This window comes from Bos indicus x Bos taurus, chromosome 12, assembly GCF_003369695.1.
Source record: "Bos indicus x Bos taurus breed Angus x Brahman F1 hybrid chromosome 12, Bos_hybrid_MaternalHap_v2.0, whole genome shotgun sequence".
NCBI classification, from domain to species: Eukaryota; Metazoa; Chordata; class Mammalia; order Artiodactyla; family Bovidae; genus Bos; species Bos indicus x Bos taurus.
Window position 1 is genome coordinate 56,186,207 of NC_040087.1, and position 26,882 is coordinate 56,213,088.

A 26,882-nucleotide genomic window follows, 5' to 3' on the forward strand; every position below is an offset into this window, starting at 1 on the left:
AACATATAAAAAAGAAAAAAAAAGTAATTCATTGCTTAAGGCACAAGTCTGGCAGCTATGTTGGATTGATATAATGTCAATGAAATTATCAATAATATAACATTTAAGATGACAAATGTTACTATTTTATGATAAGAAAATGAAATCTAAGAAACAACTTGAAATCAGAAACCTACTACTAATGGTATTATACACTAGCACACTACATATGCTGTCTTCAAAAAATAAGCTGTTGAAAGGCAAAATGTATTATTAATATAAAGAAATGAAAAACAGAACAAGAATAAATGGAATATTAAGTTAAAGTATGGAAAACTTTCCTTAAATTTAAGAAAGAATTTCCTTTATTGTAAAATTACATTCATCAAATAAAATAATGTCATTGTATGACACTGAAAGATTATTATTTTCAAACTTAACGTAATAGCATTTGATAGTTCATATTTTAAAGTTAAAAGAAGACAAATTTAAAAATAGCATACTTGGGCTACATTATTAGCCTAAGTTAATGTCATTTACAGATCACTGGAAGTTTGGTCTTCACACTACAATGGTCTCAGCCAGAGAAACAAGGCTGACTAAATCTAATTAGGACTTGTAGATGTGATGAACCCTGGTTGCTAAAAGCTGAAATGGCACTGATTTAAACAGAAGCATGGTGTGGTGCAGTGAACAAGAATTTAGAGTCACAGAAAAAAGATGATGTTTAGATATCTCATCATTACTAGTTTCATCACCCTGGGAAAGTTATTTGATTCTCAGCCCCTATCATCCACCTCTGTAAAATCTGCAATGCCACTGAACATTTTACATAATGTGCCAATAGTGTAAAATAATAGTTAATACAATAAACTCTGGAATTAGACAGACTCGGTTGAGACGATGCTACCCAGTTTACCATACTTACCACCATGGGCCAATCCTCTATCTACTGGTACTTGAGGATGACAATATGTATATATTCTTAAGGATATTTTAGGAAGGTCAGGAAACAGTGAGTGCATCTTTTATCATATTCCCCGTCCCATAGTAGTCCCTATGCACTTCAGCTCTTTCCATAGGCAGAATGCTTAAATGCTGTATGTCTGCCTTACAGCCATGCTCTCAAAAGTCATTTCCCTATGTTCTATTCATGATTTATTGCTCTTATTCATATAATTGAGGCCACGAATACAGTGAAAAGTGTATGCTCTTTTGAGGCATTTGCATACTGGTTTCACCACTTACCAGATATATGATACATTGCAAGTTGATGTTCGTATGGATGCAAAACCGTTTATGAAAACAACTGCCTCAGATTCAGGTAGAGGCCCTGGGGGAATGTTTGGCAGGATACAGCAAATACTAAAATGTCCTGCCCTTGACATATCTGTGAATGTGAAGGCTGGAGAAAGCAGAAGAGTATTGAAAGTAAAGAAAAGAAGAAGTAAGAGCTCATATCGTCAAAAACAGCTTAATTTTACTCAGCTGTAATTGTCTTCATTATTCAATTATAGTTATTTGTATTTCTTTAATTTTGTTGTCATTGTTGTAACACTTGTTTTATTTGTTCTTTTATGAAAATTACAGAAAAGGGCTGGCAGCCATGACCAGCATGTTAGTGTTTTTGAGCTTGTTATGATCTGGAATCTGTACAAAAACCAAAGGCTGGTGGTGAGCAGTTCATTGACCAATGTAGCAGAAGCAGTGGCTGACAGACAGATATGAATTTTAAAACACATCTGCCTCTTTCTTATCGAACATGGCATAAGATTGCAGGAAATTTAATTTGACGCTCAAAAGGAAACACGCTTCTGCTGATGTTTGGTTACAAAGGTGTCCAAACCAATGATGAAGCACAGTTTCCTAGTGGGTAAAAAGGTAGTAATGAGAACTATCCTACAAGTTTGTGTATACAATTTCAATGCTGTGAGAGAATTTGCTGCATTTTGTTCAACAGTAGATGTCCAGAAATTAAATAAGAAGTGCAAACAAATATTGACTCTGAAAATGAAATCACATTACATACAAAGAACCATATGTAATACTAAGGACACAAAAATAACTAAGCAGTGTTGGTTTACAACTTTTATATATATTTTAATATTCTATGAGTAAATAGCATTAATGTACTGTAAAACTAAGTGTATATTCATTACCTATGTGAATGCCTATAGTAGATGAATGCTATGTTTGGTGCTGTAAACACAAGACTAAGACGATCTAAATAATTCAAAGTTATCTTTGTTTTTGTATTGCATGAGGCCCTTGATTTGCTTGAGGAATCATTTTTACCCCTATGTTTCCTTTCTCCCTCTCATCTTTCTTATTTTTTACTTTAGGATTTTATGTATCTTGCATTTCCCCTTGTTCTCTGTCCTTAAAAATCAGACCTTTTATTTACTTATATTATTATTATTTTAAATGTATAATACTTTTAAAAATAATTTTTCCCATGTGCTATGCCAGTAAAGGCTGTGTATTGTCACCCTGCTTATTTAACTTATATGCAGAGTACATCATGAGAAACGCTGGGCTGGAAGAAGCACAAGCTGGAATCAAGATTGCCGGGAGAAATATCAATAACCTCAGATATGCAGATGACACCACACTAATGGCAGACAGTGAAGAGGAAGTAAAAAGCCTCTCGATGAAAGTGAAAGTGGAGAGTGAAAAAGTTGGCTTAAAGCTCAACATTCAGAAAATGAAGATTATGGCATCCGGTTCCATCACTTCATGGGAAATAGATGGGGAAACATTGGAAACAGTGTCAGACTTTATTTTGGGGGCTCCAAAATCACTGCAGATGGTGACTGCAGCCATGAAATTAAAAGAGGCTTACTCCTTGGAAGAAAAGTTATGACCAACCTAGATAGCATATTCAAAAGCAGAGACATTACTTTGCCAACAAAGGTCCGTCTAGTCAAGGCTATGGTTTTTCCTGTGGTCATGTAAGGATGTGAGAGTTGGACTGTGAAGAAGGCTGAGCGCTGAAGAATTGATGTGTTTGAACTGTGGTGTTGGAGAAGACTCTTGAGAGTCCCTTGGACTGCAAGGAGATCCAACCAGTCCATTCTGAAGGAGATCAGCCCTGGGATTTCTTTGGAGGGAATGATGCTGAAGCTGAAACTCCAGTACTTTGGCCACCTCATGCGAAGAGTTGACTCATTGGAAAAGATTCTGATGCTGGGAGGGATTGGGTGCAGGAGGAGAAGGGGACGACAGAGGATGAGATGGCTGGATGGCATCACTGACTCGATGGACGTGAGTCTGAGTGAAATCCGGGAGTTGGTGATGGACAGGGAGGCCTGGCGTGCTGCAATTCATGGGGTCGTAAACAGTCGGACACGACTGAGCGACTGAACTGAACTGATGCCAGTTTTTTACATTAAGTAGATGTTCTTTCACAATTGTACTATAGTCTTGATTCTCTCTGAAATGTTAGTAGAGTTGCATATTGTGTACAAATGCAGCTAAGTTATTCCTGCACATTTAAGCATCTTTTTGTTCACAGAATTATACTGTCTTTGGGGCGGAGTCAATTTTTCTTTTACCCATTTATCACATTGTACATTTAGCTACTATGATTTTCAATTAATTTTAAAAGATTTACCACCATCAGCAATTGAAAAAAAAAGGTATTTCAGTGCTCTGTGCTTGTCAGTGGGGCTTTGGAACTGACAAGCTTTACTTTAGATTCATCATGGAGGAGTGAGATTTAAGCTTGGAAACATACCTAAATATATCTGATCTGATCTGAAAATTGGGAAGTATTGGAAAATTTGCCCAGAGCCTTCCAGTCTCTTCAGATAAGTAAATTTTTAATTCTATTGTGTCTTCCTGTCTGTAGAGATTTTGCATGGAGAATGGGTGGAAAGTGGAGTTCTCTCTAGGAAAACTTGAGAGTAATGGCATTTTCAGTCCCACATTTAACTCCTACCCTCTGCCCACCCAGCACTGCAGTGACCTCAGCCTCTCAATGTGCTAGAAATAATGACTCCTCTTTGGGCCACATCCTCCTCTATGGCAGCAGCTTTCTTCTCCCGTAATCCAGCAGCTACCACTCTTCCAACTTCTTCCCTCTCCCTAGCAGCTGATGCCCCTTTGGCACATTTTATATCTCTTTCTTGTTGTGAACACACAAATGAGAAACATTAAGTTTATGCCATTTCCAGTTTGTGGACTACAAGAATTTAAATGAAATTATCTGGTCATAATCTTGGTGGCTCAGGGGTAAATAATCTGTCTGCAATGCAGGAGACTTGGGTTTGATCCTTGGGTCAGGAAGATCCCCTGGAGAGGGGAATGGCTACCCATTTCAGTGTTCTTGCCTGGAGAATTCTGTGGTCAGATGAACCTGGCAGTCTATGAGCCCGCAAGGAGTCAGACACAACTGAATGACTTCTGCTTTTTCACTACTCAATCAAACTAAAAATCCTTTTTATTAAACGTTTTCTTTTCGCATTTCAATTATTTTCCCACAAACCATAGTTTATTAATAAACTTTTCCCTCAGTATCACATTCAAACAGACTAAAAGATACACTGTAATTGGGTTCCCTTTCACTTTTCACTTTCCTGCATTGGAGAAAGAAATGGCAACCCACTCCAGTGTTCTTGCCTGGAGAATCCCAGGGATGAGGGAGCCTGGTGGGCTGCTGTCTATGGGGTCGCACAGAGTCGGACACGACTGAAGCGACTTAGCAGCAAAAATATGATAAGCATTTGAAGCATGAATTGTTGAACACATTTGTGAGTGGAGGCAACAGATGCTTATTTGAAATTTCTAAGCTAAATTGATCATAATGTCAATAAGGAAATTACACTTGGATTCCACAGTGCATTACAGGAACTGAAAGCCTTTTATTTTGCTTACATTATGCATTCTGCATTTTTATTTTTTTAAAATATGTGAACTAAAAATTTTATGACATATTACATATTATACCTGCAGGCACTTGGAATTTCAGTTAGTAAAATAAATTATAATTTGTCCTTGTGTCATTCTCATAAAATTTCAAGAAGTATGGGTATATAGATTTTTTAACAAATATACTACTTCAGATTGGAAATGATAATTTATTTTTTATATATATAAATTAAGTCATATGAAGTTGTGGTACTTGAAGACAATTTTTTGTTCACTGCCTGTATTCTAAGTATTTCACTGACATCTATTTGATAATTTAACATTGAAAGTGAAAGTGAAAGGCAATCAGTCGTGTCAGACTCTTTGCGACCCTATGGCCTATAGAGTCCATGGAATTCTCCAGGCCAGAATACTGGAGTGGGCAGCCTTTCCCTTCTCCAGGGGATCTTCCCGACAAAGGGATCGAACCCAGGTCTCCTTCACTGTAGATGGATTCTTTACCAACTGAGCCACACGGGAAGCCCAAGAATACTGGAGTGGGTAGCCTATCCCTTCTCTGGTGGATCTTCCACACCCAGGAATTGAACCGGGGTCTCCTGCATTGCAGGCAGATTCTTTACCAAATGAGCTATGAAGGGAGCAGCCATTAAATTAAAATTAAATTAATTCTCTTCAGCTTACTCCTTGGAAGGAAAGTTATGACCAACCTAGATAGCATATTCAAAAGCAGAGAAGTTACTTTGCCAACAAAGGTCCATCTAGTCAAGGCTATGGTTTTTCCAGTGGTCATGTATGGATGTGAGAGTTGGACTGTGAAGAAGGCTGACTGCCAAAGAATTGATGCTTTTGAACTGTGGTGTTAGAGAAGACTCTTGACAGTCTCTTGGACTGCAAGGAGATCCAACCAGTCCATTCTAAAGGAGATCATCCCTGGGTTTTCTTTGGAAAGAATAATGCTAAAGCTGAAACTCCAATACTTTGGCCACCTCATGTCAAGAGTTGACTCATTGGAAAAGACCTTGATGCTGGGAGTGATTGGGTGCAGGAGGAAAAGGGGACAACAGAGAATGAGATGGCTGGATGGCATCACTAACTCGATGGGCATGAGTTTGAGTGAACTCCGGGAGTTGGTGATGGACAGGGAGGCCTGGTGTGCTGCGATTCATGGGGTTGCAGAGTCAGACACGACTGAGCGATTGAGCCTAGGTATGAGCCTGGGGCTCTTCCATCTAGGGGGTCTGGTTTTCCAGATGGTATGTCAAAATAGATACTGAGCATATAGCTCAAAGTCCACAGTCCGGCCCAAGATGGAGTCCTGCTTTCAAGATGGAGCCTGTTCTGTCTGTTTCCTCCTTCAGTAACAACCTCCTACACTCCCAGGACAGGATCATTCAACCATTCATTCATTCATTTAATAAAACTTAGTGTTTGTAATAAGTATATAGAACAGAATATTAGGAGAAATTATGGAATTTATGATTTTGTAGACTGTCAAAGTTTTTCTTGTGATTGGGGCAGCAGGGGCACTTTTACTTATAATTTCATACAGAAGTAAGAATTAAAAAAAAATTAAAGAATTCAAACTCATGGCACATGAAGTTACCCATACCTGACTCTTCTTGGCTTCCTCATTCTTCTTATTGCCTGGAACTTAGATGAGGTTCACTGAGCATTAGCAGTTATTTTTAAGTCATGAATGAAAGCAAAAGTTAAGATACATGGAACATGGAAATAAAGAGATCCAGGGTCCTTTAGGATCGTGTACTGGATTGCCTAATTCCATTTATCTTGATGTTTAAGGACATTTTTTTCCTACCTCCTTAAACCATTCTTAATGAAGCATCCTGTGACTTATCAAGCAAAATATTACTTTGTAAAGATCAGATCCAGTAATTCTCAGGTAATCTAATCCATGACTTATGGGAAAAAGCTGTAGAAAGAAACACTAATGTATTCAATGTCACAGAAATGGTGCCAAATTGTTTATGAAGAAACAGTACAGATTCTGTTTACAGGTAAATAAAATTCCAGCATTTATGATATAGTTATGGAACAGGATCAATGACAGCTGCTAAAATGTAGTTGCTCCATTAATTCTGTAAATAATATTACAGAGCATTGTAGGGCAAATGCACATATAAGTGATACAATAATTTTTTTTTAATATTTCACGGCTAGATTTATCTATTCATTTTTTCTAAGAGCTTTTTTGATATTTCTGTTAGAATTGATTTACGCCTTTAATTTACCAAATAGATGCACTCACACAAAAAAATCTTTGCACTAGTACTGAAAAGTAACACACTATAAATCTTTATAAAGTCCTGCTAGCTATGAAATAAGACATTGAAGACTGACTCAGACATTTAAAAATTAATAGCAGAGAGACATTCAGTTCTCCCTGTCCACAAATGCCTCTGTTTTAGAGGGCAGCAGAAGGGAAACAAAAGAATAATGAGAATCATTTGGCCAGCGGTATTGCTAGCACATTTTAGCTGCTAAAGTTCATGGCTATTTTGAGAGATTTAAAGATATTTAAAGGTTAAAAAAATGACTGTGCTGGCAATCCCTACTTGATCCAACAGGGCCAGCTTTTCCAGAGGACACGACAGAACTTGCATATTAAATGCTTCAGAAAGGCTGAGCACAACTTGTCCTAGCTGGCCAACAGCTCCCCCTCAGAAAAAAACTCACTGGACACCCAGTAGGATGATGTTCTCTTTTCTCTTCAGGGAACTTTCCCAACTCTTGCTCAAAATAACCTAGTTCTGTAACTCCCCCCACCCCATAGTCTGCTACTTTGTAGCTTTTCAGAGGAAAAAAAGTCCTCTGTATACACATGCTAAAACGTATTTGCAAAGAACTGGTTTTGAAATGAGTGCATGCAATCCAAATTACTAGGGGCAAAATTAAACAGAATTAGGAAATGGCAACCCACTCCAGTGTTCTTGCCTGACAATCCCAGGGAGGAAAGGGCCTGGTGGGCTGCCGTCTATGGGGTCGCACAGAGTAGGACACGACTGAAGCTACTTAGCAGCAGCAGCAGCAGCAGCGGGCATATAAAAATAATACAATGGGGACAAAATACCCCACAAAAACAAAAAAATAGAATGAATGCAAGAGACTGGCAACAACAGCACCGAAATGCATCATTTGTAACTACTGCAGTGAAAGAATTAAATATTCTCACAGTGATAAACAATCATATATCGAGTAAAACTTCATAAAGTACATAATACTTCTCAAAAGGTAAGGGGTGTCATTTATTACTATAGATTAAGTGCTATAATAATATTGAAATAATAACACCTTAAGATTCTTTTTTAAAAGCTGGAAAGGATATACAAATAACAATAACCCTGTCATGTGTTTTGCTATGTGAATTCATAGCTAGCATTTGAGACTATAGGTAGACAGGGGAGATTTTGTAACGTAACTTCAGTTCAGTTCAGTTCAGTCGCTCAGTCGTGTCCGACTCTTTGTGACCCCATGAATCACAGCATGCCACGTAACTTCAGTGCAATCTAAATTGATACTACAAAAATACGAAAAGAATTAAGAAAATAATACAAACAATTATGTCGACAAATTGAACAACCTAGAAGAACTGTACAAATTTCTAGAAATATATAGCCCTCCAAACCTGAATCAAGAATAAATAGATAATCTGATCATGTTGATATACATATATATGTACATATAATGATGTATATCAATATTATATATATAAATATAAATGTGATGGAATAGCATTCAGCCATAAAAAGGAATGCAATAATGCCATTTGCAGCAACGTGGATGGACCTAGAGATAATCATACTAAATGAAGTCAGACAGAGAAAGACAAATATCATACAGTATTTCTTACTTATATATGGAATCAAAAATAGCACACAAATGAACTTATCTACAAAACAGAAACAGACTCGCAGATACAGAAAGCAAACTTATGGTTTCCAAAGGAGAAAGTGGGGGAGGGATAAATTAAGAGTATAGGAATAGCAGATACAATCCCATGGACAGAGGAACCTGACAGGCTATAGTCCATGGGGTCGCAAAGAGTCAGACATGACTGAGTGACTAACACATATATAAAATAGGGAAACAACAAGGTCCTACTGATAGAACAGGGAACTATATTCAATACCTTATAAAAACTGTAATGGAAAAGAATATGAAAATTTTCATAAATATGAAAATATAAATATATACATATATAACCAAATCACTTTGCTTGACAGTAGAAATTAACATAACGTAAATCAACTATACTTTAATGAAAATATAAAAACAAAATATCTCTTTTTAAGAAAGTAAACCCAGTTTGCAGAAGTTGCTAATTCATCGAAGGTTTTCAGTTATACATAAATTGAATATCTGTATAAACTGAAAAATCAACAACTAATCTTAGATCTGGCACAGAAATGAAGTCACAGAGCAAACCACTGCCCTTAAAATAGGAGACAGAGGTGATTACGGAGAATCATAACTTACCAGAGCTGAAAACCATTAGCAGAAACCTTCAGGGGAACCATGGCAAGGGTAGGAAAATTTAAACTGTAACTGACAAGTTACTAGACATTCTCTGTAGACAAGCCTGAGAGATAAAAACTACAGGAGGACCTGGCCACTGGGAGCTTCCATGCTTATATAAGTTTTACCTCCAAAAGCCTGATCTGATCCTCACAATGAATATCAAAGCTGAAAAAACCTCTGGCTTCAGGCAGTGAGGGGAAAAAAGTAACCATTTTGATATACTCCACAGTATTATGTACTCTCAGAAGAAGATATTGTATTAGAGCTTAACCTGTCCACAAGAAAGGAAATATCCAACTTCAGATTCCTTTAGCCATCCTGTCCCAAGCAGGAAAGAAACCTTATATGCACGGCTAAAGATCACAGTCCAGGGGCACAGGATCACCAGAAGACTGAAACTAATCACAGGACTCTTTATTTACTTTGCATCTCCCCATATCTTATCACCACAGTACTAAAGGCTCACATAAATGGAGGCAACTGATCTTGGACAAAGGAACAAAGGAATACAATGAGACAAACATAGTCTTTCAAGAAATGGTGCTAGAACAACTGGATATCCACAGACAAAACAATGACTCTAGACACAGTATTTACGAAACTTAACTCAAAATGGATCACAGACCATGCAGCTACACTGAGCCTTAGTAATATTTAATGTTCTGCATCAGTATGAGCATAACATAAGGAGTTTCTTGTCATGGTCTTTAAGACCCCATCTTTCCCATCATTAAGGGAGGCTGACCAAATGCTCGAGTGCTTTCAGTTCTTCTAAGTGAAGTATAGCTTTAAAATTTATCATGAAAAAATACCCTTACTATGAAAAAAGCACATCAATTACTCAAAGCTTATGTAACTTTAGTTTGATTTAGGACACTAATGCAACTGTGCATGTTCTCTTTTACATAAAAAATGGGCTCATGAAGACATACAACTTTTTAATCACTCTAGAAAAATATTCTTCCAGAATGCTGATATTCATTCCTTATCCTGTTTAGAGATAAACAAGTTCTTTCAGATAATTTTCAAATATATTGGACTTACACAAGTTTTTCTAAAAGTATATGTTCATATGGCTAGCCTATTTTGAAGGGTTAGAACAACTGTTTACTTAGTTAGGGGTTTCTCTGTGGACACGACTGAGCGACTTCACTTTCACTTTTCACTTTCATGCATTGGAGAAGGAAATGGCAACCCACTCCAGTGTTCTTGCCTGGAGAATCCCAGGGACGGGGGAGCCTGGTGGGCTGCCGTCTATGGGGTCATACAGAGTTGGACACGACTGAAGTGACTTAGCAGCAGCAGCAGCAGAAGTTGCTAACTCAGACAGTAAAGAATTCTGCAATGCAAGAGACCTGCGTTCGATCCCTGGGTAGGAAGATACCCTGGAGAAGGGAATGGCTACACACTCTTATATTCTTGCCTGGAGAATTCATGGTCAGAGGAGCCTGGTGGGCTAGAGTTCATGGGTTCCCAGAGTCGGACATGACTGAGTGACTAACACTTTTACGAAGTAAGACACTTTTCCTATCTCTCTCCCGTTTATAAATTTCACACCTGTCTTTCCCTTTCTTCCCTCCCTGCATCTGACACAGAACTTGGAGCCGTTAATTTTACAGCTTTTTAGAATCTATTCCAAATTAAGGACGCTTTTCTGACTCTATTTGCAATAAACCATATTTCCTGATAGTGTTTAGGGAAAAAAGTTGATATTCGAAAAGTCTCCATAGACATGATATTTACATTATATTTCTAAATGTGAACAACATTTAAAAAATTTTTTCTTATTCTAATGTTAATTAACTGTAGCACAGGAAGAGTCAAATTCCAGTCCTGTTGAATTCTTACACTTTCAGGTTTATTTTTGAATTGCTTTTCAATCAGTACCACATAAATCATTAAGCAAGAAAAGTGAAATGAAAGATGACTATAAAGGTAAGAAAAAAAGAAAAAAAATATTCACCAGTTTCTAGCTCTTTGTGGCTGAGGTGATAGTAATAGCTGGTTCATTCACTTCATATGTGACACATACCAACTCCAGGAGACTACAGTTAATAGAAAATCTGCAAAAAAAAAAAAAAAGAAAGTCTGCATTAGAACTGATCTGCATGTTCAAACAAGTTAGATTTTTCTTTTGAATAAAAATTTTAGTTAAAAGACAAAAAGAATTTTAGTTTCCTTTTCTTTGAATCTATCCCCTGCAAGGTGACTGAAATCCTATTTTTAAAATGTGTCGGTGGCAATATCTAAATAATAAAAAAAATTAATTAATTGTTTTATCATGATTTGTAACCACAGTATGTAAAAATTAAATTTGAGTACCTTGAAAAATCATGGTGAAATGGTATTACTGAAATGCATAAATGTACCATAATTAAAATTCAAGTTTACTTTGAAAGTTTGCCAGCTGGAGAGCAGGTCCAGGTATTTTACCTAACATTTAAGTGCATTTACTGATCTAATCTTCAAAAGCTGGGAGCTCTCTTAGATGCGGTGAGAATTACAACAGAACTTCAATATCACACTACCAGTCAGCATCATTAACACAATATATTTAAAATAATAAAGTAATAGCTCCCTGGGGGAAAAAGAAACACATTACAACAATCATATGAAAGTAGATAAATAAGGAATAGAAATTTAATCAAAGAATAGTATTTTATTTGAAACCCACATACATAGCTTATAGATCTATTTCTGCCACTATCATTATGTGGAAGGGCACTATACCTTTAAAACCTCCAAACAAGTCCAATTATATCCCTGCACATTGAGGACTGAAATACAATGCAATGCTTCTTTCACATCTGAAACTAGTAAGTACATATATAAAGTGTGTACACACATACATGATTCCCTTGGAGGATGGATTAAATCAAAAGAGCATGATAGAACTTTCTAGAATATTGTAAATGTACTATATCTTGATTTGGGTGGTAATAATGTGGCTGTAAAAATTATCAAAATGGAAACATTAAAGCTTACAATCAAAAAAATAACAAATACAACTATATTTTTTCTATTTGAGAGAAGTGGAAACTTGCATGTCAGTATGCTGCTATGAATAAATACCTCACACATCTTTGAGACTTGGATCTTAAAACTGCTTAATTGATTTAATATAAAAATGTTAATTATTACATTTATTTATTCCTAGCCACAAATATTCATAACAAGGATGATACAAAATATAACTTTATATTTTAAATGTTTATGTTTACCGCATTTTTTATATACTGTAATTTAAGGAATTATCTTTTCCATGGCAGCAAAAATTTCATGCCAATATAAGGAAAACTCACTAGTGTATTCTTTCACTATTTGAAATAAGAGAGAAATACTGTTTAATCAAGAAACATTTAGTAATTTATCATCTAAGTTTCCATGAATTATAAGTTATAGCATTTTGATGAAAACATCTCTCATTATTAGTTGGAATTTTAATTTATGGGTAGAAAAAAGTATTATTAAATGAAGGAAACTTAGGTCTCTGAGTAGAAATATAAACTTAAAATATTTTACTAAAATCTAGCCAAAAGGGAAAAAATATATTGTTTGGGGTTTTGATTCATCATATTTCTTTACTATTCCAGCTGACTGCACACCTGGAAATGGCCTGTCATTTGAATAGTGATGCTTAATTTGTCTTGTTAGATAGATTTATGTAATGTGGGCATCATTTATTTCTTTTTAGCATATATGTAGATATTTAGAAAGATTTCTATTTCATAAGAAAGTTTAACTTGAAAGTTAAGACATGCATAGTAGAAAACATTTATTTTTTTCAAATGCATTATGTAGGTATCAGCTAATGATGCTGTGACAAATAGATCACAAATATAGTAGCTTAACTATGAAATTATATTCACTCATGTAAAATCCCAGAATGAGATTTTTAGCTTTAAGGGTATGCTGGTGCTGCCATCCTTAAAACCAAGCTACCTAATTGACTCCAATTATTACCATTTCTCAGACAGCATAAAAGGCAAGTGAAGGGTAGAGATCAAGTGGATTTATCTGCAAGGAGATGACTCAGAAATGATCCACATTATTACCATTACATTCAATTGCCCAAAAGTAGTTATGTGACTCTACTAAACTATTGGAGGACACAAAATTTTATTTTTAGCTGCAGGTTAACATGTGCACATAAAATTTGGCACCTAAAAATTATAGAGCAAATGGAATGTGGGAACAATTAGTATCCACAAATCCCACTACATTTTGCTTGACTAGCATTTCAGATATTTGGGTTCTTTCTTTTTCTTTATGAAGAACACAACCTACACTTTTACCAGTTCTATCATATTATCAGGCATCCTTGGTGATTCACTGGTAAAAATCTGCCTGCCAATGCAGGAGATGTGGGTTTAATCTCTCTGGGTCAGGAAGATACCCTGAAGAAGGAAATGGCAACTCACTCCAGTATTCTTGCCTGGGAAATCTCATGGACAGAGGAGCCTGGTGGGCTACAATCCATGGGTCACAAAGACTCGGACATGACTTAACCACTAAACAGCAACATCATATTATCAGATTCAGCTTTAACTCAAGATGTCTGGATTATGCACAGTTTACTGCACTAGGCTTGACGAGGCAGGAATTTTATTATTTTCCTTACTTACACCAGACTGGAAAACTCAAGAAGCAGCGTAAGTGGATTAATGAGAACTCACACATACTGTTAATGACACATCGTGAGCAATTCGGCATTATATTAAAAAAAAAAAAAGTATATATGTATTCAACAATTTGTCAATTCTTCTGTGTGTGTTTTTTTAAGAAAAGAACATGTATACCTGTGGCGGATTCATTTTGATATTTGGCAAAACTAATACAATTATGTAAAGTTTAAAAATAAAATAAAATTAAAAAAAAAAGAAAAGAAGTTAATACATTGCACAAAGGTACACATTCAGATATACTCGTATCAAATTTATATTCAGCAGAAAAAAAGGAAGCTACTCAAATGGTTTGAATTTGGCCGAAATGCACTGGTACGGCTGTTTCTTCTTTTTTAAATCTGACAGTGTTCAGAGTGGTTATGATTTTGTTTCTGCTATTCAGTTTTTATGCAATATTTATGGCTAAATATTTTAAATATTTTTCTAAGAATTGTCCATTGATAGTAAAAAAGACAAATAAATTATGTATATCTTCATAAAATAATAAAAGACATTACTGAAAATAAATGTACTGTGACAACACACATCAATTCAGATAGGTCATAAATATGTAATAGTGGGCCGATTTGATGAAATGTACTGAAAAGAGCACAGTTTTCTTTTAATTGTGTAAAGTTCAAATCAAGCAAATTTGTGTGTATATATATATATTTATATATATATATATATATATGTATGTATGTATGAGTTGGGCACGACTGAGTGACTTTCACTTCATATATACATGTGATTTCCAAGAGGCGCGCTAGTGCTAAAGAGCCCTTCTTCCAATGCGGAAGATGTAAGAGACTCCAGTTCAATCCCTGGGTTGGGAAGATTTTTCTTTAAAGAAAAATCAAAGGGAAAGTTAACACAAAAATCACAGCTCTGGTGAATGGATTTCCAAAATACGAAAATTTTCAAGCTGGTGGTGTGGTCATTAATATTTATCCTAATATAAATTTTAATATTGTAAAAATATTCTAAGAATAATCTTGTATATGTAGTGCAATTTATATAAAAAGCATTCTGAAAGTGAGAGGATTTCTTGATAATGGCAGACTGTCTCTCAACACAGTTTCTTCATTGTTACATTTTTAGTTATCTTCGTAAAGATAAGAAAATGTGGTTGATTCTTATTGTATCTTCTATGTGGATATGGGTATTTATCAAGGATTCCCCTGCTGCTTTCTAAGATCTGCCACACTCAACCCAGACTCCCAGGGAGAGTGTGCTGTTAGAATGGACTGCACTACCCCTACCCTGAGCTACATTTTCCAGCTCTATTCACCCGCTGTTGCGATGGTCACAGGGTGAGGCAGGGGAAGGAATGGTGGAGAGGCATGAGGGGGATTCACTTCTCATCTTAATCCCTTTCCTGTCAGCCATGCCTCTGCTGATGTGAAGGGGAAAAAATAAAAAGACTTGGGATCAGAGCAAAGGTGAGAACTTCAGCCATATTTATGTTAGAAATTAAATTTTAAAATCTGGCTAAAGCCTTCAAAAGTAACTTCATTAGAAGTTGTGATTCAAGGAGCATTGCATGTTTGGTTAAGAATAAGTGTCTTTTTTTTAAATGAAAATAATTAAGGACTTAAATTATATATCCTTATTTGCTTCATAAAATATCTAAGAATAAAACTTGAAAAAGTAAGTTGCAGCACTATATATAAATATTCTAAATTTTAATGTCTTTTTGCAAAATTCCTGGTCTCCTAGGATATATGATTCCCTCCCAACCTAATGAGTTAAGAGAACATAATGTACACCAAAATATTCTTCTTTGTATATATGATACAAATATAACTTTGGATAAAATGACCCTGTCTTAATAAAAGTAAAATTCCTTCTTTTCCTCATCCTTTCCTTCCTCTTTCTTCTTCATTACTGTTATTGAAATCACTGATTTCATTATTTATATTTAACGGTTTCACTGAATTATACAAGGCAAATGTGGAACACTATAGAAACCAGCCTTTAATGGTTATAAGCTCCCATAAGGTGTGCTGATTCACTCATTTTTTAAAACAAATTTATATATATTAAGTGTGCTAAAGAAAGGTTTTTTTTTTTCTTTAGCAATGATAAAAGTGTTTTGTATTCTTCATAAAGCTTATCACTAGCAATTTTTTAAGTTTGGAATTTTCCAATACAAATTAATATGACCTGTATGATCTTAATGATTTTCACTTATTTTAGTATAAGATCCCAGATACGTTTGTATAGAAAAAGAGATACATAGCTATGCAGCATCACCTTACCCCTGCTTTGACAGACATTTTGAAAACATTTTAAAGAAAAGAGCATCTCCTTTATTTCTGAAATATAAAAGACATTATTAACTATATGAAAATAATTTATTAATGTTTAATTTAAGGTTTGATAAAGAGAATGACCAAGAAAGAAAGAGAAAATTGTGCTTCACATAAGCAAAAAAAAAGAAAAAAAAAACATTCAAACTTTATCAGGACATGGATATTTTTCTCAGTATTTGTTAAGGAAAATTAAATATAAATGACAATATTACACTATAGTTATTAATCACTGCATATATTCTTAAACTTGTCCCCATACCATATAAAAGCCCTTGTTTTCTTCAAGTGTTTTAATGCTTGTTTACTCCACAAGCATAGTTTTATATTCTCATTTCTCACATATAATAAAGCATTAGGGGTAACCAATTTTACCACCAAAACCTGTTACCTATTCTCTATTTTTGTCCCACACTGTGGTACAATCATCCCTTGGTATCCACAAGAGATTGGTTCCAGAATTCCCTGTGAATAACAAAATCCAGGATGCTCAAGTCCCTTATATAAAATAACATGGTATACTCATTAAATAGCTGAATGGATGAATAGGGTGTGGCAGATAGTATCCCCTTGTTTATTATTCAGCCATAAAAAAGATGAGATCTTGCCATTTTTGACAACATAGGTGGATCTGGAAGTATTATGCTTAGTGAAATAAGTCAAATAGAGAAAGACAAATACCGTATGTCTTGAATTATATGTAGAATTAAAAAAAAAAAAAAAAAAAAAACAAACACATATAAGAGAAACAGACTCACAGATACAGAAAACAGACTAGCAGTTACCAGAGAGGAGAAGGGTGCTGGAGGGGGTGAAATAGGTGAAGAGGATTAAGAGGTACAAACTCAGTTCAGTTCAGTCGCTCAGTTGTGTCCAACTCTTGGCGACACCATGAACTGAAGCAGGCCAGGTTTCCCTGTCCATCACCATCTATTTTTGGAGCTTGCTCAATCTCGTATCTATCAAATTGGTGATGCATTCCAAACATCTCATTCAGTTTTCCCCTTATCCTCCTGCCTTCAATCTTTTCCAGCATCAGGGACTTTTCTTATGAATCTGTTCTTCGCTTCAAGTGGCCAAAGTATTGGAGCTTCAGTTTCAGCATCAGTCCTTCCAATGAACATTCAGGACTGATTTCCTTTAGGATTGACGGGTTGGATCTCCTTACAGTCCAAGAGACTCTCAAGAGTCTTTTCCAATAACACAGTTCAAAAGCATCAATTCTTTGGCACTCAGCTTTCTTTATAGTCCAACTCTCACATCTGTACATGACCACAGAAAAAACCATAGCCTTGACTAGATGAACCTTTGTTGGCAAAGTAATGTCTCTGCTTTTTAATAAGCTGTCTATGCTGGTCATAACTTTTCTTTCAAGGAGCAAGCCTCTTTTAATTTCATGGCTGCAGTCACCATTCGCAGTGATTTTGGAGCCCCCCAAAATAAGGTCAGCCAGTTTCCCCATCTAATTGCCATGAAATGATGGGACCAGATGCCATAATCCTAGTTTTCTGAATGTTGAGTTTTAAACCAACTTTTTCACTCTTCTCTTTCACTTTCACCAAGAGGCTCTTTAGTTCTTCTTCACTTTCTGCCATAAGGGTGGTGTCATCTGCATATCTGAGGTTATTGATATTTCTCCCGGCAATCTTGATTCCAGCTTGTGCTTCTTCCAGCCCAGCGTTTCTCATGAGGTACTCTGCATATAAGTTAAATAAACAGGGTGACAATAGACAGACTTAACATACTCCTTTCCCTATTTAGAACCAGTTTGTTGTTCCATATCCAGTTCTAACTGCTGCTTCTTGACCTGCATACAGATTTCTCAAGAGGCAGGTCAGGTGGTCTGGTATTCCCATCTCTTTCAGAATTTTCCAGAAATTGTTGTGATCCACAGAGTCAAAGGCTTTGGCATAGACAATAAAGCAGAAATAGATATCTTTCTGGAACTCTCTTGCTTTTTTGATGATCCAACAGAAGTTGGCAATTTGATTTCTGCTTCCTCTGACTTTTCTAAATCCAGCTTGAACATCTGGAAGTTCACGGTTCACATGCTGTTGAAGCCTGGCTTGGAGAATTCTGATATTACTTTGCTAGCATGTGAAATGAGTGCAGTTGTGCAGTAGTTTGGACTTTCTTTTCCCTAGTGGCTCAGAGGGTAAAGTGTTTGCCTGCAATGCAAGTAGACATGGCATTGAGCCCTGGGTCAGGAAGATCCTCTGGAGAAGGAAATGGCAACCCACTCCAGTACCTTTGCCCAGAAAATCCCATGGATGGAGGAGCCCGGTTAGGCTACAGTCCATGGGGCTGCAAAGAGTTGGACATGACTGAGTGACTTCACTTTCACTTTCACTTTGAACATTCTTCGGCATTGCCTTTCTTTGGAATTGGAATGAAAACTGACCTTTTCCAGTCCTGTGGCCAAGCTGAGTTTTCCAAATTTGTTTGCATATTGAGTGCAGCACTTTCAGAGCATCATCTTTTAGTATTTGAAATAACTCAACTGGAATTCCATCACCTCCACTAGCTTTGTTCATAGTGATACTTCCTAAGGCCCACTTACTTCACTTTCCAGGATGTCTGGCTCTAGGTGAGTGATCACACCATCGTGATTATCTGGGTCATGAAGATCTTTTTTGTATAGTTCTTCTGTATATTCTCGCCACCTCTTAATATCTTCTGCTTCTGTTAGGTCCATACCATTTTTGTCCTTTATTTTGCCCACCTTTGCATGAAAATTTCCCTTGGTAACTTTAGTTTTCTTGAAGACATCTCTAGTCTTTCCCATTCTATTGTTTTCCTCTATTTCTTTGCATTGACGGTGAGGAAGGGTTTCTTATCTCTCCTTGCTATTCTTTGGAACTCTGCATTCAAATGGGTATATCTTTCCTTTTCTCCTTTGTCTTTTGTTTCTCTTCTTTTCATAGCTATCTGTAAGGCCTCTTCAGACATCCATTTTGCCTTTTTGTATTTCTTTTTCTTGGGGATGGTCTTGATCACTGCCTCCTGTACAATGTCATGAACCTCCATCCATAGTTCTTCAGGCACTCTACCAGATATAATCCCTTGAATCTATTTGTTACTTCCACTGTATAACCATAGGGGATTTGATTTATGTCATACCTGAATGGGCTAGTGGTTTTCCCTACTTTCTTCAATTAAGTCTGAATTTTGTAATGAGTTCATGATCTGGGCCACAGTCAGTTCCTGTATAGAGCTCCTCCCTCTTTGGCTGCAAAGAATATAGTCAATATGATTTTGGTATTGACCATTTGGTGATGTCCATGTGTAGTCTTCTCTTGTCTTGTTGGAACAGCATGTTTGCTATGACCAGTGTGCTCTCCTGGCAAAACTCTGTTATCCTTTGCCCTGCTTCTTTTTTTGTACTCGAAGGCCAAATTTGCCTGTCTATTCAGGTATCTCTTGACTTCCTACTTTTGCATCCTAGTACCCTATAATGAAAAGGACATCTTCTTTGGGTGTTAGTTCTAGAAGGTCTTGTAGGTTTTCATAGAACCATTCAATTTCAACTTCTTCAGCATTACTGTTTTGGGCATAGACTTGGATTACTGTGATATTGAATGGTTTGCCTTGAAAACAAACAGAGATCATTCTGTTGTTTTTGAGGTTGCACCCAAGTACTGCATTTCATACTCTTTTGTTGACTATGATGGCTACTCATTTCTTCTAAGGGATTCCATTTCTTCTAAGCCATTACAGCTTCTACCACATATCCCAGGGAGCTAGAGCACTGTATGCATGATTAATGCATGCTAGTGTTAAATTGAGTTGTTTTAAATTGAAAGATACAGGTAATGACCAGTGATTTTTTTCTGTGCCAGAATCTACCAATATTTAATCTGAAAAATAGACAAACTTTGAAGGAAGGTAATAGAAGACAGTGTTTAAAGAAACAACATAAATATTACAAACTGATTGTTAGTATAGCTAAGTGTCTGGAATGAGTTTAGAATGGCTGGAACAGAGAAGACAGAGAATGCCATAGAATGCTGAAAGAGTTGCATAGAGTTTTGTGGATATCAAAATTTAACATATCAAAGATAAATTAGTTCAGTTCAGTCACTCAGTCATGTCTGACTCTTTGTGACCCCATGGACTGCACCATGTCAGGCTTCCTTGTCCATCACCAACTCCCAGAGCTTGCTCAAACTCATGTCCATTGAACTGGTGATGCCATCCAGCCATTTTATCCTCTGTCGTCCCCTTCTCCTCCTGTCTTCAGTCTTTCCCAGCATCAGGGTCTTTAATCCGCCTGCAATGCAGGAGACCTGTGTTCAATCCCTGGGTTGGGAAGACACTCTGGAAGAGGACATAGCAACCCACTCCAGTTTTATTGCCTGAAGAATCCCCATGGACATGTTTCTCTGACTCATAAACTCTGCCACTGATTTTCAGTAATGATTTAATATCAGAGGGATAATGCATATATTGCTGGGAGTTATGAAGCACTAATCTCATGAGTAAATTTTATTACTTAATATTTTTAAAAATTTTATAATTATTAATATTGATTTTGTGTGAGATCTATGGATCTTTGTGCTGTCATTTCACACATGAGTAGCACGGAGCTTCCTTGCATGACATTCCAAAGAGCACACATATATCAGCAAAATAAAGTCAAGAGTGAATGTTAGACAATTTGAGGTCAATCACAATGCATAGAGAAGTATCTCCTAACTTCATCCACTAGCAACATTTAGCCTTGAATCTAGTGAAGTAAATCTCATTTAGAAAGTGAAAGTTTTGTTAAAGTATTTCTTACCTATATCTTTATATTGAGTGGACAGATTTTTCATGTAAGTTCACTTTCTGTATGATATATTGACCTTAATCAAATCGCCCTGATTCAAATTATCAATGTAGAAGTCAAAAGTAACATTAAAGAAAAAATAACACTATAATAACAGCTGATAGCTCAATGGGCTGTGTGCTCAGCACTAAATACACAGAGCAGGAAAGGGGAGGAGGTGATAGGAGTTCAATTGGCCATCTGTTTTATGGGGGAATAAATAATCCTTTCAGGATTATGTGAAGAGCATTGAAGAGTTGTCTTTCTTGCTAAGGTGCTTGATTATACTGGATGTCCTTAAGGGAAAAGTAGTTTCTATCTTTCAAAATTTTAGAGATAATTGCTGCATGTGATTGCATCCTGACAAATACCTGTTGAGCAAATTAAAGGTTAGTGCAATAGAAACAAGATATTTTATCTCTGTCTGCCTTTAATGACCAGTATTAAAATGGAGCAAAACCAAATAGCACATTTCAATTCAGTTTATCTAAAGCTACTACAGTACTATCTGCAACTGCCACAAATTTGTAAATATTTTAAAACAAACTTTATAATGAAATTAAACTGGCCAATTTAATAAAACAGTGCATTTAAATTTTAACCATATTGATTTGAGAACATTGATTATCAAGATAAATATTTAAATTTAATTGTATAAGGCAAAATAAAATATTTTAGTAGGCAAAGTCCTAAAAAGAAGGAAATATATACAGAAAAAAAATTATGCTTTCCACCTATGTAGCAGTTCTGTATCAACTGTCTCACTCATCTATATAAAAATTCTGGAAAATGAATACTATTACTCATCTTTGAAAAGAAAGAGTCCTCAGCTGAAAGTTTTAAAGTGAGTCTTCTAATGTCATACACTTTCTTCTCCACATTTCACTGTCTTCAAGCCAGCTTCACTAAATTGTACTTTGGCATCTCCAAAACTTCATAGGTATTTTTGCTGTAGATTTTAAAATAGTTGATCCCTCAGTCTAGAACAACTATTTTCTGTTCCCCCTTCTTTTTATACTATTGTACATTAAGTCTTTCTTTAGTCAATAGTTAATTTTAAGTCCCTATTATGAGCTAGAAAGTGTAATTCTTTCACACCTGTCATAATTTACTACTTCTTAAATTCAAAAGCATTCCCTGATGCTCCAAATGTAAGATTGCAGCCTGTCTGTGCCAGGGATTGCCAAAACAAAGCTGCCATATCCAACCTGTGACCTGTCTGAACAATCTCCAAGCTAAAATATGTTTTCCAGAGATTTTAACGGATGAAAAAGTCAAAAGAAGAATGATTCTATACAAAGTGCAAATTGTATGAAATTAAAATTTCAGTTTTCACATATATTTTGTGGAATATAACCACAAATACTAGACACTTACTAAACATTGGAAACTTCCCAGATGATCATAAATAGCCATCAAGTACTTGATTTCCTTTTTGAGATCAATTGGATTGGTTTCACCATCATGAAACAACAAGGTTAGGCTTGGTAATTTCAGGGAGTTTAAATCAATGAAGATCATTATGAGTGAGGTAGATAATGAGTATCGTAAGTAAAAAATTCATACAAAATAAGGTAATAAACTCATCAAGTGAGTATTTAAAGTGATGACCTCAAGAAAGAAAATAAAAATAGTCTGGTCAAAAATAGGATACTACCATTAGTAAATGGGCTTCCCAGCTGGTGGTAGAGGTAAAGAACCTGCCTACCAACGCAGGAGACATAAGAGACCTGGGTTGGATCCCTAGGTCTCAAAGATCCCCTGGAGGAGCACATGGCAACTCACTCCAGTACTCTTGCCTGTTGAATCCCATGGACAGAGGAGCCTGGCTGGCTATAGTCCATGGGGTTACAAAGAGTCGGACACAACTGAACAACTTAGTCTGCATGCAAGTAAAAAATAAGTCTATGATTTAAAAAAAAATCAAATTACTAAAGAGTCCAGATTTTATGAAAACAAAGCAAAATACATAAAGTGTATATAACCTCTTAGGAGACAAATGGGAGAATGGGAGGAAGGAAATTGTGTCTGTGAGTGTGTGTGTGTGTGTGTGTGTGCAGATAATTAATTTTTGTTTTGAAATCTCATGATTACACAAATAATGGAATCTGTGTAACAATTAAATATAACATCATCCTTTTTCTGTATTAATATTTACATTTTTCTTAAGTTTTATCATTTTAGATTAGACTTTATTCTCTTAAAGATAAAATCATTATTTTGAATTGTATATTCTAAAATATATAAGCAAAAAGATAATAAGCACTAGTAATACTTTTAAACTAATTTCAAAGTACTATACTTATCAAAATATTGGGCTTATTTTTTATATTATCGATCTAAATAAATCATTTTGATTTTCTGGTTCAGTGTTTTTACAATCATTGTTATACTGTGGAGGTTTTGTGTATGATATCTTTTCTATAGGAACATTTAATGATGGAGAGTAGTGAATCCAAATTTCAGTCTGTGACTGGCAGCAGAATTTTAACTACCTCAATTTCCAATATCCAGTAGCTTACATGTAATCCCTGATTATATCTCCAGGTTTTTAATATTCCTCACTCCAAACGACCTTGATCATAGTAATTTCCAAGTTCTGCTTACAAGGCTGGATTTCATATTTTAATTTAATGCTTTAGAACTCATCCATAATTCAGAATAATGCATGACTAATTAAATAAACAAACCTGAATAACTTATTGTCATATAAAAGCAGAAATCAAAATGTATTCAACTGGTTCAATTATATTATTAAGTGTTGAAGCCTATTAGATTCAAATCTATGAACAGAAATATTTCAGGACTTAAATAAAGCCAAGCATCATAAGTTCTTGAATAATTTTTTAAAATGTTTTCTGATTAGAATTTTTTTTTTGGAAAAGAAGACCAAGAAATATGCCATCAGCTGCAATACAGGTCATGGGAGAGTATCGACATTTTTCTAGGTGTTGATTACGGTGCGTCTTCCTTTCAAAGTGTTTTCCTGCTTGTTTCTATGGAGATGGCTTAATCTATGTTGAACTTAATAGACGATGATTAGTGCTCCCAGCATGATGAAAGCTGAGAGTATCTTACCACTTGACCCTAGTGATTAGATTGGATCTATTTAGATTTTTCCTTTAGTATTAGGATATTTTCTGACATTAGAGCATTACTCTAACTTTGAAAACATAGAATTTCTGAAGTGACAAATGAATGCCTGACATTTTCAAGGAGCATATAACTAGTATCTCCATTTTGCCCTAAACTCCACCGTTGTCACACCCTTCAAGACCTTACAATTCTCGTTCTTCACATGCCCAGACTAACTCTTGGCCAAAGACATAGAGTAAAGCCCTATGAAAATTTCTGGGCTCAACTTTTGGGATAGCTCACAATGCTCCAATGATATTCTCTGCACATTTCAGCTGCTTCTGAAAACTGAGCTCCGTTATGTGTGACCTCAGCTCAGAAAGACAACTTCTCTCTGTCTGTTTCACGTTCAGCAGCCATAGTCTGAAAGTGCATAAATATTGAAGGCCAGATTTCAGGTAATATCCCCCTTATCTGTCTCTCTCCTATCAAGTATCACAGTTAGGAGTTTTACTATACTTGAAAAGATTCAATTCAAATAGTTGTTCCAGGTTTATAGTTGTTTTCTGTGTTAGAGTAAGTCCAGTACATGTAACTTCAAAATGGTCAGAAATGTTGTTACTTAACTAAACTGCTCTCTTCCTTTTTATAACCTAATTTTAAGACTCACAGTTCCATTGTATATTTTTTATATGAGTGTCTCAGCCTCAAATTGATAGCAAAGAAGTTTTGATTTCATCTTATCCTAAAATAATTAAGAAATATATTCAGTTTTCAAATAACTGAGTCTATTTTATGCAAATTTTTTTTAAATTTCTTCTTTTAACACCTTCTGTATTAGAATGTAGCACTAAATAATTTAGTTTTTAAAACTTACAAATATTTCCTTAACAGCACAATGTTCAGTAATTTTTGGATACATTTAATGTCTGGTTAAAGAGACAGGAATACCAGAGTCTTTAATACTCTTTAAGTCTCTTTAATACCTGACCTGCCTCCTGAGAAATCAGTATGCAGGTCAAGAAGCAACAATTAGAACTGAACTTGGGAGAACAGACTGATTTCAAATAGGGAAAGGAGTTCATCAAGGCAATATCACCCTGATTATTTAACTTATATGCAGAGTGCATCATGAGAAACCCTGGGCCAGATGAAGCACAAGCTGGAATCAAGATTGCCAGGAGAAATATCAATAACATCAGATATGCAGATGACACCACCCTTATGGCAGAAAGTGAAGAAGAACTAAAGAGCCTCTTGATGAAAGTGAAACAGGAAAGTGAAAAAGCTGGCTTAAAACTCAACATTCAGAAAACAAAGATCATGGTATCCAGTCCCATCACTTCATAGCAAATAGACGGGGAAACAGTGGAGACAGTGACAGATTTTATTTCTTTGGGCTCCAAAATCACTGCAGATGATGACTGCAGCCATGAAATTAAAAGACGCTTACTCCTTGGAAGAAAAGCTATGATAAACCTAGACAGTATATTAAAAAGCAGAGACTACTTTGCCAACTAATGTCCATCTAGTCTATGGTTTTTCCAGTAGTTATATATAGATGTGAGAGTTGGGCTATAAAGAAAGCTGAGCACCAAAGAATTGATGCTTTTGAACTGTGGTATTGGAGAAGACTCTTGAGAATCCCTTGGACAGCAAGGAGATCCAACTAGTCCATTCTAAAGGAAATCAGTCTTGAATATTCATTGGAAGGACTCATGCTAAAGCTGAAACTCCAAAACTTTGGCCACCTGATGCAAAGAACTGACTCATTGGAAAAGACTCTGATGCTGGGAAGGATTGAAGGCAGGAGAAGGGGATGACAGAGGATGATATGGTTGGATGGTCTCACCAAATCAATGGACATGAGTTTGAATGAACCCCGGGAGTTGGTGATGGAATGGGAGGCCTGGTGCGCTGCAGTCTATGGTGTTGCGAAGAGTCGGACATGACTGAGAGACTGAACTGAACTGAACTGAATGTTGCTTGAAAATAATTTTTTTTATTATTTTAGAATACAAAATTTATACTTATATGTGGGAGATTATATTTCGTATCTAGTTTACATTTCAAATTTTGAAATACTTGTGCTAAAGTTTACTTTTGTTTTTCTGCAAATGCATACTTAATAATGTTTTGTAGTTTTTGACAAGTGATATGTGTGATTTTCTTTAATCCTATTTTTTCTACTAGTAATTTAGTCAATTGTGTTTCTTATGACAAATCAACACTTAAAAGCACACACTCTTCAGCATTACTGTAACAACTGCTTTTTTGAGTAAGAATTATTCATAATGATATTGCATAAGAAATCTCATAGGAACCCATTTTTACACCTTATTGTCAATTTTTCTGAAATTCTGCAATGAGGTATTCCATAAAAACTGATGTTTGATGTTTTAGGTAGTCCATAAAAACTGATAATGTTTAATGCACCATTTTCATGATCTTTTGTTATTTTTAGAACTATTAATAATGTTTCATTCTTAGAGTCATATGTCTCAGAATGCAATTCACCCCTGCCCTGCCCATCACAATGTCCCCTTTTTGTTTTTCTTTTTTTTGAACCCTTGTCAGTAACCAAAATGAAAAAGGGCAGAGATGATAGGTGGAATAGTTTTTTGTCAGCTTATAAGCATC